The sequence below is a fragment of the Nycticebus coucang genome, chromosome 21, assembly GCF_027406575.1.
Source record: "Nycticebus coucang isolate mNycCou1 chromosome 21, mNycCou1.pri, whole genome shotgun sequence".
Taxonomy (NCBI): domain Eukaryota; kingdom Metazoa; phylum Chordata; class Mammalia; order Primates; family Lorisidae; genus Nycticebus; species Nycticebus coucang.
In genome coordinates this window covers 38730721-38752278 of record NC_069800.1, presented here as the reverse complement: position 1 = coordinate 38752278, position 21558 = coordinate 38730721, and the positions used below count along the sequence as shown (strand labels likewise).

Below are 21558 nucleotides of genomic sequence, written 5' to 3'. Positions count from 1 at the left end.
AACAGATCTTTTGGCTTGGTGCCTATAGTTCAGCAGCTAGGGTGCCAGCCACATACACTAGACCTGGTGGGTTCAAATCTAGCCCGAGCCTGACAAACAACAATGACAACTACGACCAAAAATTGGCTGGGTGTGGTGGTAGGCGCCTGTAGTTCCAGCTACTTGGGGAGCTGAGGCAGGAGAATCGCTTAGGCCCAAGAGTTTGAGGTTGCTGTGAGCTGTTATGCCACAGCACTCTACCCAAGGCGACACAGTGAGACTCTGTCTCAAAACAAACAAACAAAAACAACAGATCTATTCACATAATTTCTTGGGCTATTCAATCTCCTAATAGTCAATTCTGCTTCTTAAATTTACCCACAGTAAAGAAAATTTAAGTTTGTCAAAGGGCATTTAAATCTCCCCTCCTCCTTCCTTCCCTAGGAATTCAAAAAGAATTAGGGAAGAGACCCAGGAAAGGCTGAAGGAAAAAGGAGGATATAGAAGAAATCTGAACATTTCCTGGTACCTAAACAAGAAATGAATGGACATAATCCTGGACAAGTTTAATTGCAACTGTAGGATAAATTAATTTTATCAAGATCATAATACACAGATTTAGGCATAAGGCTGGCAAAAATAACTATTTTACTTAATTTGAAAGTTTTGACAAATGTACCAACCTAGTTGAATACGATCCAGTTTTTCATACCTGAAAATGATTTTGTAGTCAAAGTTTATATAGTGCCCTCCTGCCTAGCCAATTCCACAAATATTTAGTGAGCAATTCTTGGGCATCAGGACAGTTCTAGTCCCAGTCTAACTCAAGTTTGCTTATCAAGAGCCAGTGTGCCAGGCCGGGCACGGTAGCTCACGCCTGTAATTTTAGCACTGTGGGAGACCAAGGTGGGTGGATTGCCTGAGCTCACGGGTTTGACAGTTCAACATCTGCCTGAGCCAGAGTGAGACCTTGTCTCTAAAAACAGTCAGGTGTTGTGATGGGCACCTGTAGTCCCAGATACTTGGGAGGCTAAGAGAATTGCTTGAACCCAAGAGTTTGAGGTTGCTGTGAGCTGTGATGGCACAGCACTCTAGCAAGGGTGACAAAGTGAGACACTGTCTCGAAAAAAAAAAAAAAAAAAAAGCCAGTGTGTCAAGGGTGGCTTTGTGAGACAGGTGGACCCCAAACTGGCTCTTGATCTCCCTCACCTCTAAATTGCCAGGTCATTTATAGTGCAAAACACAAGAGCACACAGATGCTGTCTTGTATTATTCTGATTTGTTATTTGTCGATCTGAAACAATCTTTTTGTCCCTAACCATTCCAAAAACCCCTCAAATATATCACACATCTCTATACCCACAATATCTAACACCAATCTGAGCACACTGTACACCCTAAAAGATCAATTAATTGGCCAGGCAAGGTAGCTCATCCCTGTAATTCCAGCACTCTGGGAGGCGAAGGCAATGGGATTCCTTCAGCCCAGGCGTTTGGGGTTGCAATGAGCTATGACAAAGCCACTACATTCTATCTAGCTGGGTGACAGAGACTCCATATCAAAATAATCAATTGGCTAAGTTAGCTGGAAGCCACATAATTTTGATCTGAGAGTGCCAGCTTAACACTGAACTGACACACCCAAACCAACAAAGAGTACTCAAGTATAATTTGGGGGTAGCTTGACAAGAGGTATAATACACTGAGGCCACAACACAAAAATATCTTTACCATGGTTGGGTGCGGTGGCTCACACTCTGTAGCACTCTGGGAAGCTGAGGAAGGTAGATTGCTTGAGCTCAAGAATTCAAGACCAGCCTGAGCAAGAACGAGATCCCCTCTCTACTAAAATAGGGAAATTAGTTGGGCATCAATGCGCAAGTAATTCCAGCTACTTGGGAGGGTGAGGAGAGAGAATTGCCTGAATCCAGAAGTTTGAGAGGTTGCTGTGACCTATGATAGCACCGCACTCTAGCCTGGGGTAAAAGAGTGAGAAACTGTTAAAAAAAAAAAAAAAGAATATTTTGACTATGTCAGTGGACAGCCCAGTTTCTGACAACAAACGATGAGAGAAATTCAAAAAAATCCCAGAGGATGCGAAGACAGGGTAAGGCTGAACCAAGGAGTACACCAAAGGATGACCTTAAAAGCAAAATCAGAGAGCCAAAAATCCTCTTCCTAAGCAGGCCTGATTTTGGGGATTTGGGAAAATACTTGCTACCGAACTACATGAAAATTGTATGTGAAGCGCTAACCGGCCCGGGGCCTGCCCACCGCGGCGTCCCCGGCCACGCGCGGGGCAGGCAGGGCGCGGTCTCACTGGGCGGAGCAGGAGGTGCGGCCGCGCGGATCCCGCAGGGCTGCTCGGCGTCCTGCTGCCGGGGGCACGGCTCAAGTGGGCCGGGGTAAGGGAGCCAAAAAGGGAAAACGAGAATTGTAGGTGAAGAAAAACCCTACATAAAGAAAATAGGGGGTAAACTGATACTGCAATATTACAACCTGGTTCAGGTTTCCTTCCCCCTCCGATCTAAAATGTTCTAAGGAAGGAAATGTACCTAGGATTGCATACAAATATGGATAACATCGAATGAATTTAAAATCCCAAATAGAAGAGGATTCCAAGTAGAATTAAACTCTCCCTCAATTACGTTCTCACATCGCCTAATTTACCTTCCTATCTTAGACAACTGTTTTGAAATGTAATTACGACTACATGTGTTTCCTCACACTTCTTACTATTTCCCACTTCCCGAAACTTATTTAGATTCTGAGACTCAGTTTCCTCCTCTGTAAAGGAGGGCTAAGAATACCATCTACTTCATTGCCTTAGTGCGAAAATTAAACGAGAAAGGGCACGCAGAGTGCTTAGTTCAGTAAATATTTACTACACGATAGCATGACAACAGCGATAATAATTACTGTTACCGTTATTAGCCGACAGCCTCCGAAACTCCTTTCCCCTACTTTCCCGACAGACTTCCCGGCAAAATCCTGTCACCAGGAGAACAGAGGCCCGAAACCTCCGCTCCCGCTCCACCGGCCTGCGCGGCGCCCAACCGCCCCACACGCCAAGCCTAGGGAAGCGAATTCCAGCCGCTCGAAAACCAGGGAGAGGGGAGCCCTGCGCCCCAGCTGCTCCCGCTTTCCTTCCTACAGCTCACCCGGTCTCGCCTCACCTCTGCTCTGACAACGAAACACCAGCAAACCCGCCGGATTCATTTGGTGTCGTTGAAAATTTGAACCCAGGCACCCTAGTCGAATGCACCAATCAGAGAGCCAGGAAAACAATTCTGACCTACAGATTGGCCCCAGAAAGCGCACCAACGCCGGAAGTCGGGGGGCGCCAGCAAACAACAGTCGCAGCCCCTCTTGGGAAATGTAGTCTCCCGGGGCGGCCCTAGCCTTTAGGAACAACTCTAATAAGCTATTACTACAAAGACCAGAATGCTCTGCTCCAAACTACGGGGTTGGGAAAGGCGGTACAAACTGAGGAGAACAGGACTAGGTATGAGTCGAGCCACGGCGCTTGTCTTGGACCTCCCCAGAGCTTTCCTGGACGAAAACTCTATTTTATAGAAAGTACTCTCGCTGAGGTATACATAGTGGCTTGAATGTTCATAGGAATTCACTTCGTTTTAACATGTAGTCTCTTGCATACACCATAGACTTGCTTCCAGCTTCCCTCCCAATCAGCTAGGAGCCTCAAACTTTCTCCAGTCCCTGCCCTGATTTTACTGGCTGAAATCGGCGGTTTATTGGTTGCTTGATCTCTTTTTAATCCCATCTGCATCCCTTGCTTTATAATCCCCAAGTCCTAAAAGAGAAAAAAGCTCAGAGAAGTTGAGAGAATTTGTCCAAAGTCACTAAAGCAGTGCAGGAGATGGGTTTTGAATGAAGAATGTCTCTTCTTTTTATATATCATCAATAATCAATTAGCTTTCTGGGCCGGGCATGGTGGCTCACGCCTGTAATCCTAGCACTCTGGGAGGCAGAGGCGGGTTAATTGTCTGAGCTCACCGTTCAAGACCAGCCGGAGTAAGAGTGAGACCCCTGTTTCTAAAAACAGCCAGGCGTTATGGTGGGCCCCTGTAGTCCCCGGTACTCCGGAGGCTGAAGCAAAAAAATCGCTTGAGCCCAAGAGTTGGAGGTTCCTGTGAGCTATGACACTGCAGCACTCTACCAAAGGTGACAAAGTGACACAAAATAATAATCAATTAGATTGATTACTACAAAAATAATAATAGTAATGAATTAGATTTCTTTCTGGCTACTCTAGAGGAAAAAAGAAAAAAGTAATCAATTAGAAAATAGTATCTGGCTTGGCGCCTGTAGTCAAGGCTAAGGCGACAGCCCCATACACCAGAGCTGGCGGATTGGAATCCAGCCTCGGCCCGCCAAACAACAATGACAACTACAACCAAAAAATAGCTGAGCTTTATGGCCGGAGTCTGTAATCCCAGATACTTGGGAGGCTGAGGCAAGAGAATCGCTTGAGCCCAGGAGTTGGAGGTTGCTGTGAGCTGTGATGCCACAGCACTCTACCCAGGGCTACAGCTTGAGTCTGTGTCTCAAAAATAAAGAAAGAAAGAAAATAGTATCAATGAGAACAAAAAGATCCTTTTCACAATACCACCAAAAAGTACAAAATTTCAAAAATTAAACTCTAGAAACCTTTATGGGAAAATTAAAACAGTCAGGCAGGGATCACTAACGCCTGTAATCCTACCACTCTAGGAGGCCATGGCAGGTGGATTGCTTGAGCTCAAGAGTTGGAGACCAGCCTGATCAAGAACATAGATCCTGGGCAGCGCCTGTGGCTCAATGAGTAGGGCACCAGCCCCATATACCGAGGATGGCAGGTTTGAACCCGGCCCCAGCCAAACTGCAACAAAAAAATACCCAGGCATTGTGGTGGGCTCCTGTAGTCCCAGATACTTGGGAGGCTGAGGGAAGAAAATCGCCTAAGCCCAAGAGCTGGAGGTTGCTGTGAGCTGTGACACCACAGTACTCTCAGCACTCTACCGAGGGCGACAAAGTAAAACTCTGTCCCTAAAAAAAAAAAAAAAAAAAAGAACATAGATCCTGTCTCTGCTAAAAGAAAAACTAGCTGGCTGGTGCCGCAGGCCTGTAGTCTCAGGTAATGGGAAAACTGAGGCAGAAGGATGCTTGAACCCAGGAGTCTGAGGTTGCAAGTGAGCTATGATGATGTCACTGCTCTCTAGCAGCTGGGCAACAGAGACCTGTTTAAAAAAAAAAAAAGGTACATAGCCGGGCGTTGTGGCAGGCGCCTGTAGTCCCAGCTGCTCGGGAGGCTGAGGCAAGAGAATTGCTTAAGCCCAGGAGTTGGAGGTTGCTGTGAGCCGTGTGACGCCACGGCACTCTACCGAGGGCGGTACAGTGAGACTCTGTCTCTACAAAAAAAAAAAAAAAAAAAGGTACAATGTTGTAAAGATGTTAATTCTCCAAATTAAAAATTCAAGGCAATTCCAATGAAAATCCAAATAGACTTTGTCATGGAACTTGCTAAGTTGATTCTAAACTTCTTGAGTTTAACTGAGATTTTATCTCATATGGGTCTGTGAGTTAATCTAGTTTCAGACTGGTACTGAGTATACGTGACACTTGTTTTTCCAATCTTGTGATACTTAGGAGAATTTTCTCCAATCCATCAAGATTGTTACAAAGGATGCAAAATATCCATCTGTTTTTAGGAGATTTTGAAATATTTAGGAATATTATTCATCATTCCATGGTATACATATACCACAGTTTATTAATCCATTCATGTGTTGGGCAGTTGGGTTGTTTCCACATCTTTGTGATTATATGAACTGTATGGCTATGAACTTTTTTTTTTTTTAGAGACAGAGTCTTACTTTGTCACCCTTGATAGAGTGCCGTAGCATCACAGCTCACAGCAACCTCCAGCTCTTGGGCTTAGGTGATTCACTTGCCTCAGCCTCCCAAGTAGCAGGACTGGGACTACAGGCGCCCGCCACAACACCCGGCTATTTTTTTGTTGCAGTTTGGCCGGGGCTGGGTTCAAACCTGCCACCCTCGGTATATGGGGCTGGCACCCTACTCACTGAACCACAGGCACTGCCTGGCTATGAACATTCTAGAGTTAATGTCCCTGTGGAAAAAATGTCTTTTTTTTTTCTTTTGGATAGATGCCTAGTAGTGGAATTACAGGGTCAAGTGGTAGGTCTACTTTTAGTTCTTTGTGGAATTCCATACTTCTTTCCATAGAGACTATACTAGTTTGCAGTTCCACTAACAGTGCATGAGTGTTCCCTTGTCTCTGCACCAGCAGAGACATTGTTGGACCTTGTGATGTGGGCCATTCTCACTGAGGTTAGATGATATCTCAAAGTGGTTTTGTTTTGCGTTTCTCTGATAATTAGGGATGATGGGCATTTTTTTCATGTGTTTATAGGCCATTCTTCTGTTCTCATCAGAATAGTTTCTACTCATTTCTCTTGCCCAGGTTTTTTTTGTTTTTTTGTTTGTTTGTTTGTTTGGGGTTTTTTGGCAGGGGCCGGGTTTGAACCCACCACCTCCAGTATATGGGGACGAGGCCCTACTCCTTTGAGCCACAGGTGCCGCCCTGTTTGTTTTTAGTTTTGAGACAGAGTCTCACTATGTCGCTCTCAGTAGAGTACCATGGTGTCACAGCTCACAACAACCTCAAACTCTCGGGCTTAAGTGATTCTCTTGTCTCAGTCTCCCAAGTAGCTGGGACTACAGGCACTCACCACAACTTCCGGCTATTTTTGTTGTTGTTGTTATTGCAGTTATCATTGTTTAGCTGGCCTGGGCCAGGTTACAACCTGCTACCCTCAGTGCATGTGGCTGGCACCATAAGCACTATGCTACGGGCGCCAGGCCTCTTAAGGGTTCTTCTTCATAAATTCTTTTGCTAGGCTGGTAAGGTCAGCAGTTTTTCCCACACTATCTTCTAGGGTTTTTATTATTTCATATCTTAGATTTAGATCTTTTATTCATCGCAAGTTAATTTTTTGCAAGTGGTGAGAGGTGCAAGTCCAGTTTCATTCTCTTACATATGGCTAACCAGTTCTTCCAGCACCATTTATTAAATAGGAATTCTTTTCCCCATTAAATGCTTTTGTTTGCTTTGTCAAAGATTAGATGGCTATATGAGACTATTTCATCTCTGGATTCTCTATTCCATTCCAGATATTTCTCTCCTATGTCCCTATTTATACCCCAATTCCATGCTGTTTTGATTACCTACAGACTTGTAGTATAAAGTCCAGCAAGGTAATGACTCTCAATTTATTCTTATTTTATAAAGTTACATTCACTAAGTGAGTTTTTTCCTCATTCCATACAAAACATAGAACTATTTTGCCAAGATCTTCAAAGTAAGATATTGGTATTTTCATTGGGATTGCATTAAATCTGTAGATTGCTTGGGGCGGGGTATAGACATTTTAACAATATTGATTCTTTTTTTTTAGACAGAGTCTCACTGTGTCGCCCTTGGTAGAGTGCCGTGGCGTCACAGCTCACACAGCAACCTCGAACTCTTGGGCTTAAGCAATTCTCTTACCTCAGCCTTCCTTGTAGCTGGGACTACAGGCACCTGCCACAAAGCCCAGCTATTTTTGTTGTTGTTGTTGTCATTGTTGTTTAGCAGGCCTGGGTGGGGTTTGAACTTGCCAGCCCCAGTGCATGTGGCTGGCACCCTAACCACTGAACTGCAGGCACCAAGCCAATGTTGCTATATTTCTTGATCACTTTGAGGAGTCTCATGGTTGTGTCCTTGGGGTTTTCTTGGTCTAGGATATCATTTGAGAAGAGCAATAGTTTGATCTCCTCTGCTCCCATTTGGTACCCTTCATATCTTTCTCTTGTCTGATGGTATTGGCTAGAACTTCTAGCACTATGCTGAAAAGTAGTGGTTACAGTAGGCATCCTGGTCTGGTTCCAGTTCTAAATGGGTATGCTTTCAACTTTTCACTGTTCAATAAGATGGTAACTGTGGGTTTGTCATAGGCAGCTTCTACAGTTTGAGAAATACCTCATCTATGCCTATATTCTTTAGTGTTCTTATCAAAAAAGGATGCTAAATTTTGCCAGAAGCTTTCTCTGCATCGATTGAGAAAGTCCTGTAGTCCTTGTTTTTACTTTTGTTTATGTGGTGAATTACATTTATAGATTTGCATGTGTTAAACCAGCCTTATATCCCTGGTATGAAACCCACTTGCTCACGATGGATAATTTTTTTGGTGTGTAGCTGAATTTTGTTTGGTAAGATTTTTATTAAGTATTTTTGCATCAATATTCATTAATGATAAAGTTCTGTAGTTTTCCTCTTTTTTGTTGTGTCCTTTCCCATTTTTGGTACCAGAGTCCTATTTGCATTATAAAAGATGCTGGGAAGGGTACTTCCTTCTCAGTGCTTTGGAATAGATTCTGCAATATAGGCACCAGCTCTTCTTTGAAGGTTTAGTAGAATTCTGCTGTGAAACCATCTGATCTGTGACCTTTTTTGTTGTAAGTTTTCTTATTGCTGTTTCAATTTCGGACCTTGAAACTGGTCTGTTCAAAGAGTTCTGTTTCTTGTTGGTTGAGTCTAGGGAGGTAGTGTATGCCAAGAATTTGTCCATTTCCTCTGTTTTCAAATTTCTGGGTGTAGATATTTTTGTAGCATTCAGTGAAAATCTTTTGTATGTCTGTAGTATCAGTTGTTATTTCCCCCCCTGCCCTTTTTTTTTTTTTTTTTTTTGAGATGAAGTGAAGTCTCATTCTGTTTGCCCTGGGTAGAGTACCATGGAGTCATAGCTCGAAGCAACCTCAAAGTCTTGGGCTCAAGCCTCCCGTGCAGCTGGGACTATAGGCATATGTCACTACACCTGTCTAATTTTTGTTATTTTTAGTACAGATGGGGTCTTGCTATTGCTTAGGCTGGTATCAAACTCCTGAGCACAAGCAATCCACCTGCTTCAGCCTCCCACAGTGCTAGGATTACCGTTGTGAGCCACTGTGCCTGGCCCCTTTTTCATTTCTGATTAAGTTTATTAGACATCCTGCTTTTCTGTTGTTAGTTAATCTGGAGGAGGGTATATCAATTTTGTTTATCTTTTCAAAGAAACAACTTTTCTTTTTTTTTTTTTTTTGAGACAGAGTCTCACTATGTGACCCTCAGTAGAGAGCCGTGGCATCACAGCTCACAGCAAACTCCAACTCTTTGGGCTTAAGTAATTCTCTTGCCTCAGCCTCCCAAGTAGCTGGGACTACAGGTACCCGCCACAATGCCCAGCCATTTCTCTGTTGCAGTTGTCTTTGTTGTTTAGCAGGCCCAGGCCAGGTTTGAACCTTCCAGCCTGGGTGTATGTGACCCACACCCTATCCACTGAGCTTTGGGCACCGCCAAAACAACTTTTTGTTTCATTAATCTTCTGAATGATTCTTTTGTTCTCAATTTCATTAGTTCTGATCTGAGTTTGGTTATTTCTTTTCTTCTACGGAGTCTGGAATTAGATTGCTCTTAATTTTTCAGCTCCTTGAGATGAGTCATTAGATTGTTAACTCGTGCTTTCTCTAATTTCTGGATGTAAGCATTTAATGTGATAAATTTCCCTCTTAGGATTGCCTTTGCAATATCCCAAAAGTTTTTTTTTTAATTGTTAAATCATACCTGTGTACATTAGTGCAATCAAGGGGTACAATGTGCTGGTTTCATATACAATCTGAAATATTCTCATCAAACTGTTCAACATAGCCTTCATGGCATTTTCTTAGTTATTGTATGTAGACATTTGTATTCTGCCTTTAGTAAGTTTCTCTTGTACCCATTCTAAGATGCACCATAGGTGTGGCCCCACCCATTACCCTCCTTCCACCCTAACCTCCCCCCTCCCTTCCCCTTCCTTGGCCCTTCCCTCATAGTCTTGTGCTATATTTAGGTTATAGCCTTCATGCGAAAGCTATAATTTAGCTTCATAGTAGGGCTGAGTACATTGGATACTTTTTCTTCCAGAGATACTTTGCTAAGAAGAATATGTTCCAGCTCCATCCATGTAAACATGAAAGAGGTAAAGTCTCCATCTTTCTTTAAGGCTGCATAATATTCCATGGTATACATGTACCACAATATGCTAGTCCATTTGTGGGTCGATGGGCACTTGGGCTTCTTCCATGACTTAGCAATTATGAATTGGGCTGCAATAAACATTCTGGTACAGATGTCTTTGTTATATTGTGATTTTTGGTCTTCTGGGTATAAACCTAGTAAAGGAATTATAGGATCGAATGGCAGGTCTATTTTTAGGTCTCTAAGTATTCTCCAAACGTCCTTCCAGAAGGAACGTACTAGTGTGCATTCCCACTAACAGCATAGAAGTATGCCCTTTTCTCCACATCCACGCCAACATCTCTGGTTTTGGGATTTTGTTATGTGAGCTACTCTTACTGGGGTTAGGTGATATCTCAAAGTAGTTTTGATTTACATTTCTCTGATGATTAAGGATGATGAGCTTTTTTTCATGTGTTTGTAGATCGTGCGTCTGTCTTCTTTAGAGAAGTTTCTCTTCAAGTCCCTTGCCTACCCTGAGACGGGATCACGTGTTCTTTTCTTGCTAATATGTTTGAGTTCTCTGTGGATTCTTGTTATTAGACCTTTGTCAGAGGTATAACCTGCAAATATTTTCTCCCATTCTGAGGGCTGTCTGCTTGCTTTACTCACTATGTTCTTGGCTGTGCAGAAGCTTTTAGTTTGATCAGGTCCCAGTAGTGTATTTTTGATACTGCTTCAATTGCCTGGGGTGTCCTCCTCATAAAATATTCACCCAGGCCAATTCCTTCAAGAGTTTCCCCTGGACTTTCTTCAAGTATTTTTATAGTTTCATGTCTTAAGTTTAAATCTTGTATCCAGTGAGAGTCTATCTTAGTTAATGGTGAAAGGTGTGGGTCCAGTTTCAATCTTCTACAGGTTGCCAGCCAGTTCCCCCAGCACCATTTGTTAAATATGGAATCTTTTCCCCACTGGATGCTTTTAATTCTTTTTTTTTGTTGTTTTGTTTTGTTTTTGGCCAGGGCTGGGTTTGAACCTACCACCTCTGGCATATGAGGCTGGTGCCCTACTCCTTTGAGCCACAGGCGCCACCCTCCCACTGGATGTTTTTAATTGGCTTGTCAAAGATCAAATAATGGTAGGTAGCTGGATTCATCTCTTGGTTCTCTATTCTGTTCCAGACATCTACTTCTCTGTTTTTGTGCCAATACCATACTGTTTTGATCACTATCGATTTATAGTACAGTCTCAGGTCTGGTAGCATGATTCCTCCTGCGGTGTTTTTATTTCTGAGTAATGTTTTGGCTATTCGAGGTTTTTTCTGATTCCATATAAAATGAAATATTTTTTTTTCAAGATCTTTAAAATATGACAATGGAGCTTTAATAGGAATTGCACTAAAATTATATGTTGCTTTGGGTAGTATAGACATTTTAACAATGTTGCTTCTTCCCAGATATGAGCTTCAGCTATTTCTTTTCTTAAAGTTTCATAGTTCTCTTTGTAGAGATCTTTCATGTCCTTTGTTAGGTGTACTCCCAAATATTTCATCTTCTTTGGCACTACTGTGAAAGGAATAGAGTCCTTGACTGTTTTTTTGGCTTGGTTATTGTTGGTATATATAAAGGCTACAGATTTATGGGTGTTGATTTTGTAGCCTGAGACATTGCTATATTCCTTGATCACTTCTAAAAGTTTTGTACTAGAATCCCTAGGGTTTCCCAGATATACAATTACATCATCTGCAAAAAGTGAAAGTTTGATCTCTTCTGACCCTATGTGGATACCCTTGATCGCCTTTTCTTCCCTAATTGCAATGGCTAAAACTTCCATTACAATGTTAAAGAGCAATGGAGACAATGGGCAACCTTGCCTGGTTCCTGATCTAAGTGGAAATGATTTCAATATAACTCCATTCAATACAATACTGGCTGTGGGTTTGCTGTAGATGGCCTCTATTAGTTTAAGAAATGTCCCTTCAATACCAATTTTCTTAAGTGTTCTGATCATGAAGGATGCTGCATATTATCAAAAGCTTTTTCTGCATCAATTGAAAGAATCATATGGTCCTTATTTTTTAGTTTGTTTATGTGCTGAATTACATTTATAGATTTACGTATATTGAACCAGCCTTGAGACCCTGGGATAAATCCCACTTGGTGATGATGTATAATTTTTTTGATGTGTTGTTGGATTCTGTTTGTTAGGATCTTATTGAGTATTTTAGCATCAATATTCGTTAGTGATATTGGTCTATAATTTTCTTTTCTTTTCTTTTTTTTTTTTTGTAGAGACAGAGTCTCACTTTACTGCCCTCAGTAGAGTGCCGTGGCATCACACGGCTCACAGCAACTTCCAGCTCTTGGGCTTATGTGATTCTCTTGCCTCAGCCTCCCGAGCAGCTGGGACTACAGGCACCCGCCACAATGCCTGGCTATTTTTTTGTTGCAGTTTGGCCAGGGCTGGGTTTCAACCCACCACCCTCAGTATATGGGGCTGGCGTCCTACTCACTGAGCCACAGGCATCGTCCTGGTCTATAATTTTCTTTTCTTGTTGGGTCTTTCCCTGGTTTGGGGATCAAGGTGATGTTTGCTTCATAGAATGTGTTGGGTAATAGTCCTTCTTTTTCTATATTTTGGAAGAGGTTTAGTAATATAGGTACTAGTTCTTTAAAGGTTTGGTAGAATTTTTTTTTTCGGCATATGAAAATTTATTAACTGTGTTTTCATCAAAATTTATGATCTTGGTCGTTCTTTTTTGCCTTTGTAAAGGGCCAAAAGAGAGACATTAGCTACTTTGACAACCTTAAAGTGGACTCCAGGAATATCACCAACAGCATGACCTTTTTGACCAAATCCAGCAACCAGAACTTCATCATTTTCCTCAATACAGTTCAAGCAACCATTGTTAGGTACAAACGCTGTGATTTTCTTGCCATTCTTTTTTTTTGTTTGTTTGTTTGTAGAGACAGAGTCTCACTTTACTGCCCTCGGTAGAGTGCCGTGGCGTCACACGGCTCACAGCAACCTCCAGCTCTTGGGCTTATGTGATTCTCTTGCCTCAGCCTCCCGAGCAGCTGGGACTACAGGCACCCGCCACAACGCCCGGCTATTTTTTTTTGTTGCAGTTTGGCCGGGGCTGGGTTTGAACCCACTACCCTCAGCATATGGAGCCGGCACCCTACTCACTGAGCCACAGGCACCGCCCTTTCTTGCCATTCTTGATCAGCTGGACCCTGACACACTTCCTGATGGCAGAATTTGGCTGTTTGGCTTCAACTCCTACTTTTTCCAACACAATCCCCTTTGCATGGGAAGCACCTCCAAAAGGGTTGGCCTTCAGGGCTGTGCCAAGATGGGCCTTCTTGTACTGTTTATTATGCCACTTCTGGTCTCATCTGTGACTACAGAGCTTCCTAGCAGTTCACAGCCCATGACACTTGCCCATGCTGCCAGAATGGTGGGCCTACGCAAAAGAGGGTTTGGTAGAATTCTGATGTAAAGCCATCTGGTCCTGGGCTTTTCTTTTTAGGGAGATTTTGTATAGTTGATGCTATTTCACAACTTGATATAGGCCTGTTTAACATTTCCACTTCATTCTGGCTAAGTCTTGGTGGGTGGCATACTTCCAGGTATTGGTGGATTTCTTTCAGATTTTCATATTCCTGAGAGTAGAGTTTCTTGTAGTATTCGTTAAGGATTTTTTGAATTTCTGAGGGGTCTATTGTTATTTCATCATTACCATTTCTGATTGATGAAATTAGAGATTTTACTCTTTTTTTCCTAGTTAGGTAGGCCAAAGGTTTTCTATTTTATTGATCTTTTCAAAAAACCAACTTTTGGATTTATTGATCTGTTGTATAATTCTTTTGTTTTCAATTTCATTTAATTCTGCTCTGATTTTGGTTATTTCTTTTCTTCTGATGGGTTTGGGGTTGGAGTGTTCTTCCTTCTCCAGTTGCTTGAGATGTCCCATTAAGTTATTAACTTCCTCTCTTTCCGTTTTCTTGAGGAAGGCTTGCAGTGCTATAAATTTCCCTCTTTGGACTGCCTTTGCAGTATCCCAGAGGTTCTGGTAATTCGTGTCTTGATTGTTGTTTTGTTCCAAAAATTTAGTGATTTCCTTCTTAATCTTGTCTATAACCCATCTATCCTTTAGCATAAGGTTGTTTAGTGTCCATGTTTTTGCATGGGTATGCAGGTTCCTGTTGTTATTGAGTTCAACTTTTATTCCATGATGGTCTGAGAAGATGCAAGGAATAATTTTTATTTTTTTAAATTTGCTGAGGTTAGATTTGTGGCCCAGGATGTGGTCGATTTTGGAGTATGTTCTGTGGGCTGATGAGAAGAATGTGTATTCAGTTTGGTTGGGATGAAATGTTCTGTAGATGTCTGTTAAGTCCAGATGTTGAATAGTTAAGTTTAAATCTAAAATTTCTTTGCTTAGCTTCTTTTTGGAGGATCTATCCAGCACTGCTAAAAGGGTGTTAAAATCTCCAACTACTACGGAACTGGAGGAAATCAAGTTGCACATGTCTGTTAGAGTTTCTCTTATAAATTGTGGTGGGTTCTGGTTGGGTGCATAAATATTAATAATTGAAATCTCATCACATTGAGTATTACCTTTAACAAATATGAAGTGTCCATCCTTATCCTTCCTTATTTTGGTTGGTTTAAAGCCTATTGCGTCTGCAAATAGGATTGCAACGCCTGCTTTTTTCTGCTTTCCATTTGCCTGGAGTATAGATGACCATCCCTTCACCTTGAGTCCATATTTGTCTTTTAATGTAAGATGTGATTCTTGTATGCAGCAGATATCCAGCGTGAGTTTTTGTATCCAGTCAGCCAACCTGTGCCTCTTTAGAGGACAATTTAAACCATCCACATTAATTGAGAATATTGATAAGCCTTTTAAGAGTCCAGTGGACATTTGTAATCCTTTTGCAACCGTGGAAGTTGGAATTTGATCAAAATTTTCTGGATGGGTTTACTTTTGTGGTGGAGGATTACACTGGTCTCTATGGAGGATAGGTCTGAGAATATCCTGGAGAGCTGGTTTAATTAAGGCAAATTTCTTCAACATGTGAATGTCATTGAAGTATTTAATTTCTCTGTCGTAAATGAAGTTCAGTTTAGCTGGGTACAGGATCCTGGGTTGAAAGTTATTTTGTTTCAGGAGATTAAAAGTCGATGACCATCCTCTTCTAGCCTAAAAGGTTTCAGCAGAGATATCTGCAGTTATTCTAATATTCTTGCCCTTGCAGGTGATGGTTTCTTTCGTCTGGCTGCTTTCAGAATTTTCTCCTTCATATTAACTTTAGTGAAATTGATTATGATGTGTCTAGGGGATGTCTTATTTGGGTTGAGTCGTGCTGGAATTCTGAAACTGTCTGCTATCTGAATTTCAGAATCTCTTGGCATGTCTGCAAAGTTCTCCTTCATAATCTCATGGAGAAGAGACTCTGTGCCTTGTGAAGCCACTTTGTCGCTTTCGGGGATCCCTATAAGACGAATATTGCTTTTCTTCAAATTATCCCAGAGCTCTCTGAGAGAGTGATCTGTTTTTGCCCTCCATTTCTCTTCCTCTTTGAGAGTTTGGGAGCATTCAAAAGCTTTGTCTTCAATGTCAGAAATCCTTCCTTCTGCTTGCTCCATTCTGTTACTGAGGGATTCTGCTGTGTTTCTCAGATCTTTGAGGGCTGCAACTTCTTGTCTCAATGTGTCAAAATCTTTGGTCATTTGGTCTTTGAATTTGTTGAATTCTTGAGATATCTTTTGGGTTACTGCTTGGAATTCTAATTCGATCTTATTTGCTATCCAGATTCTGAATTTGATTTCTGACATCTCAACTATTTGTTTGTGCATGGGATCTTGTGCTGTGTGTGCCCCATTGATCCTTGGGGGAGTTGATCTACTCTGATTATTCATATTGCCAGAGTTTTTCTGTTGATTTCACCTCATGATTGTTTTTCATCATTGCCTCTGGCCATCCTCAGAGTTGGGGAGGTGTCTCTCCAAGATTAGACCCCAGCGGGATCACCCTATTGTTGCTGGATCTTTGTAGGGAGTGACCCTGTGTAGTTCCTCTGGGGCTGCCCAGCCAGGGAGTTCTGGTTGTAGAAGCAGCTCCAGAGTGTGACACACTTGGATCCAGCAACAGGGCGGGAGGTGGTACGCACAGTTCTGGGAGTGCCTGGCACCCAGTGACTTTGGCACAGAGAGCCCAAGGCTCCAGCAGTCTCTGGCCAGTAGAAGGGCTCTGCACAGAGGCAGGGAGCGCTCTGGAGGGCATGTGGCTACCAGAGTCCCTGGCCAGACGAGCGGGCTGGTGTGGAGGCAGGGAGGGTACAGGAGGGAGGACACAGGGTTGCGTGGCTCCCGCAGTTCCTGGTCAGGGTATGCGGAGGCCCAGCAGATGCAGGTTGCGGGTCGGGGGTTGCAGTGTAGCTCTTATGGAGGTCCAGGCCGCGCCAAGCCCAGGAGTTTGAGGTTGCTTTGAGCTGTGACGCGAACAGCACTCTACCCAGGGCAACAGCCCGAGGCTCCAGTGTGCCAAAACCAGTCTCACTCTGCCCCTGAGGGTTAAGCTGTAAGGCAGCTCAGTCCCCACCTTTAGGCTACTCAGTCACTAGGTACTAGCTCCCACCCGATCCTTGCTCTGCGACCCTGAGGGCAGAGTTTGCCAGGGCAGTTCTCTCACAAAGGCTCCCTACAGCCCACAGCCGAACACTATTAGCTCCGTCTGGCTCAGTGGCTCAGTCTGGAGCCCTAGACAATGCCCAAAGTTCTCCACACTCCTGCTCAAGCTCTCCTCAAGGCAGTTCAAATGAGTGCCAAGTCCAAAAACACCGGAACAGTTCACAGGTAAGGCCTTTCCGGTTTGCAGTCTCACTGCTGCTTGTACTTACAGCTGGTGGCAAGATTAGGTCAATCGAACACACGCAACCACTTGCCAGTTTTCCACTGTTTTTGTCCTCCTCTTGGGGTCAGAAGTCCCTTTCTGACTCCTGTTTCTTCAAAGGGATGATTATAGGCAGATCCCACCAGCCAGAGATGCCTGGAGTCTTATCTCCCCAGTCTCACCATGCCCAGTTGCAGGGAAGCTGTTACTCTGCCACCATCTTGCTCCACCCCCTTCTATCACAAAAGTTTTGATAGCTTGTGGCTTCATTGTCATTCGTTCAAAGAATCTAATGATTCTTTTTTTTTTTTGTAGAGACAGAGTCTCACTGTACCGCCCTCAGGTAGAGTGCTGTGGCATCACACGGCTCACAGCAACCCCCAACTCTTGGGCTTAAGCGATTCTCTTGCCTCAGCCTCCCGAGCAGCTGGGACTACAGGCGCCTGCCACAACGCCCATCTATTTTTTTGTTGCAGTTTGGCCGTGGCTGGGTTTGAACCCGCCACCCTCGGCATATGGGGCCGGCGCCCTACTCACTGAGCCACAGGCGCTGCCCTGATTTCTTTCTTTATCTCCTCTTTAAACCAGCTAGTGCCCATAGTTCAGTGGGAGGGCACAGGCTACATACACCCAGGTTGGTGGGTTTGAACGCAGCCTGGGCCAGCAAAACAACAATGACAACTGCAACAAAAAAATAGCCAGGTGTTGGGCGGCACCTGTGGCTCAGTGAGTAGGGTGCCAGCCCCATATGCCGAGGGTGGCGGGTTCGGATCCAGCCCCGGCCAAACTGCAACAGAAAAATAGCCGGGCGTGGGCGGTGCCTGTGGCTCAGTCAGTAGGGCGCCGGCCCCATATACCGAGGGTGGCGGGTTCAAACCCGGCCCCGGCCAAACTGCAACCAAAAAATAGCCGGGCGTTGTGGCGGGCGCCTGTAGTCCCAGCTACTCGGGAGGCTGAGGCAAGAGAATCGCTTAAGCCCAGGAGTTGGAGGTTGCTGTGAGCTGTGTGAGGCCACGGCACTCTACCGAGGGCCATAAAGTGAGACTCTGTCTCTACAAAAAAAAAATAAAAAAAAGAAAAATAGCCGGGCGTTGTGGCGGGCGCCTGTAGTCCCAGCTGCTCTGGAGGCTGAAGTAAGAGAATCACGTAAGCCCAGGAGTTGGAGGTTGCTGTGAGCTGTGTGACGCCACGGCACTCTACTGAGGGTGATAAAGTGAAAACTGTCTCTACAAAAAAAAAAAAAAAAATTCTTGGGTCAATTTTTGGATTTCCTTCTGCTGGTTTTCCACTTGTCCTTCAGTTCTTTTCATCGTTTATTTCATCCATAATCTGAATTCCCTGTCACTTCTATAATTTCCTTCTAGTCAGAATCTTCTGAAGTAGCAACATTGTCATCTCTTGTGGGAGATGATCTGGTCTGATACTTCATTATGGATGGCCATGATGTTTTTGTTGGTTCTTCCTCATATGTGGTTTTTTCTTTAACTTTGTATATGTTCTTTTTATGAAGAATTTAAAATTTTTTTTCCCGGGCGGCACCTGTGGCTCAGTGAGTAGGGCGCCGGCCCCATATGCCGAGGGTGGCGGGTTTAAACCCAGCCCCAGCCAAAACTGCAACAAAAAAATAGCCAGGCGTTGTGGTGGGCGCCTGTAGTCCCAGCTGCTTGGCAAGAGGCTGAGGCAAGAGAATCATGTAAGCCCAAGAGTTAGAGGTTGCTGTGAGCCGTGTGATGTCATGACACTCTACCTGAGGGCGGTACAGTGAGACTCCATCTCTACAAAAAAAAAAATTTTTTTTCCCTAGAATACTAAGGGATGGGCTCAGTGAATAGGGCGCCGGCCCTGTATAACAAGGGTGGCACGTTCAAACCCAGCCCAGGCCAAATTGCAATAAAAAAATAGCCGGGCATTGTGGTGGGGCCCTGTGGTCCTAGCTTCTTGAGAGGCTGAGGCAAGAGAATCACCTAAGCCCAAGAGCTGGAGGTTGCTATGAGCTGTGATGCCACGGCACTCTACTGAGGGTGACAGAATACTAAGGGATGCTCCAGTATTACAAAAAAAAACAGTGCTTTTGGATGTGAAGCTTCAAGGTTTGAATTGCATTTCAAAATGTCTCGCAGCAGTTTGTAAAGATCAAAATCAGTTTTCCTATTCTGGTAGTGAACACCATGTGGGTATAATGGGTGCCCCAGCAGGCAGTTCCCCAGGCCAGAGGCATACACCCAATCGATGATCAAGAATGGAGGTGAAGGCAGTGCTAATAGCTCAGTGGGTAGGGTGCCGGTCACATATACTCAGGCTGGAGGGTCCGAACCCGGCCTGGGCCAGCTAAAACAACAATGACAACTTTAACAAAAAATAGCTGGTTGTTGTGGTGGGCGCCTATGTCCCAGCTACTTGGGAGGCTGAGGCAGGAGAATTGCTTGACCCCAAGAGTTTGAGGTTGCTGTGAGTTGTGACACCATAGCACTCTACCAAGGGTGACACAGTGAGACTTTGTCTCAAAAAAGAAAGAAAAAGAACGGAGGTGAAGCCTAGCTCTGGGAAACTATGTGACCTCTATCACTGAGGTGAGGGACATGCCCCAGTGATCTAGACGGTGCACAGAAATTGAAAAATGGCCTGTGTTGGCTCGGTGCCTATAGTTCAGTGGCTAGGGCACTGACCACATACACCAGGGCTGGTGGGTTCGAACCCAGCATGGGCCTGCCAAATAACAATGACAACTACAACAACAACAACAACAACAAAAAGCCAGGTGTTGAGGCAGGCACCGGTACTCCCAGTTACTTGGGAGGCTGAGGCAAGAGACTAGCTTAAGCCCAAGAGTTAGAGGTTGCTATGAGCTGTGATGCCACGGCACTCTACCAAGGGCGATATAGTGAGACTCTGTCTAAAAAAAGAAAGAAAGAGAAAAAAGAAAAATGTCCTGTGGTGGGGTAGGACCTCCCTAATCTGTTTGGCAAAGCTGCAGGTTCATATACATATGAAATATATGAAAGGTATAAAGAATAATGAAGCAAAAATGTCTCCTTACACATGTACAATTCAATTTAATAAGAAAAACACTTTCAATGGCCAGGTTCAGTGGTTCACGCCTGTAATCCTGGCACTCTGGGAGGCCTGGCTAGTGGATTGCTTGACCTCAGGAGTTTGAGACCAGCCTGAGCAAGAGTGAGACCCCATCTCTAAAAATAGCCAGTTGCTGTGGTAGGTACCTGTAGCAGCTACTTGGGGAAGCTAAGGCAAAAGAACCACTTGAACCTAAGAGTTTGAGGTTTTCATGAGCTATGATGTCATGGCACTCAAACCCAGGGTGACTGAGTAACAAAGTAAAGGAAAAGGAAGAAAAGAAAGAAAGGAAGAAAGAAAGAAAAGGAAAGAAAGAGAGAGAGAAAGAAAAAGAAGGAAGGAAGGGAGAGAGGGAAGGAAGGAAAGGGGAAGGGAGGAGGGGAAGGGAGGAGGAGAAGGGGAGGGAAAGTAGGAAAGAAGGGGAAACATTTTCAGGCCAGGCACAGTAGCTCACACCTGTAATCCTAGCACTTTGAGAGGCCAAGGTGGAACAATTGCTTGAGGTCAGGAGTTCAAGACCAGCCTATGCAAGGTATTGAGATGCCATCTCTACAAAAAACAATTTTTGGTTTTTGTTTGTTTGTTTTAAAGACAGAGTCTCACTCTGTTGACTCAAGCTAGAGTCAGCCTAGCTCACAACAACCTCAAACTCCTGATCTCAAGTGATCCTCCTGCTCAGATTCCCCAATAACTTGAGATTACAAGGTACTTGTCACCAGGCCCAGGTATTTTTCCTAGTTGGGTCTTACTCTTGCTCAGGCTGGTCTCAAACTCCTGAACTCAAGGGATCCTCCCACTTCAGCTTCCCAGAGTGCTAGGATCATAGGTGTGAGCCACCATGCCAGCCCTACAAAAAACATTTTAAAAAATTAAAATTAGCTGGGCATGGTGGCTCACGCCTATAATCCCAGTACTTGGGAGGCCAAGGTGGGTGGATTACCTGAGCTCACAGGTTCAAGATCAGCCTGAGCCAGATCAAGATGTCGTCTCTAGGGCAGTGCCTGTGGCTCAAGGAGTAGGGCGCCGGTCCCATATGCTGGAGGTGGTGTGTTCAAACCCAGCCCCGGCCAAAAACTACAAAAAAAAAAGAAGTTTTGGGTGGCACCTGTGACTCAGTGAGTAGGGCGCCGGCCCCATATACTGAGGGTGGCGGGTTCAAGCCCAGACCCCGCTGAACTGCAACCAAAAAATAGCCGGGCATTGTGGCGGGCCTGTAGTCCCAGCTGCTCGGGAGGCTGAGACAGGAGAATCGCGGAAGCCCAAGAGCTGGAGGTTGCTATGAGTCCTATGACGTCATGGCACTCTACCGAAGGCAGTAAGTGAGACTCTGTCTCTACAAAAAAAAAAAGATGTCATCTCTAAAAATAGCCAGGTGTTGCGGTGGGCGCCTGTAGTCCCAGCTACTTGGGAGGCTGAGGCCAGAGAATTGCTTAAGCCCAGGAGTTTGAGGTTGCTGTGATCTGTGACGCCACGGCATTCTACCGAGGGTAACAAAGTGAGACTCTGTCTCAAAAAAAAAAAAAAAAAATTAGCTGGAGGTAGTGGCATGTGCCTTATAATTTCTGAT

The 21558-nt window shown here is 44.2% G+C and overlaps 1 protein-coding gene across 6 annotated transcripts in view; it reads right to left on the bottom strand.

The window, feature by feature from the left end:
- Positions 1–21558, bottom strand: part of TPX2 (TPX2 microtubule nucleation factor) — a 109618-nt gene that overhangs the window by 79754 nt on the left and 8306 nt on the right. For 2 of the 6 annotated variants that reach the window (XM_053574141.1, XM_053574136.1), the window contains exon 1: positions 2905–3134. The exons of 1 other annotated variant lie outside the window; for it this stretch is intronic. The gene's annotated coding sequence lies outside the window, so the exon portion shown is untranslated. 3 more of the 6 variants (XM_053574138.1, XM_053574140.1, XM_053574137.1) reach the window with 3 other exon arrangements.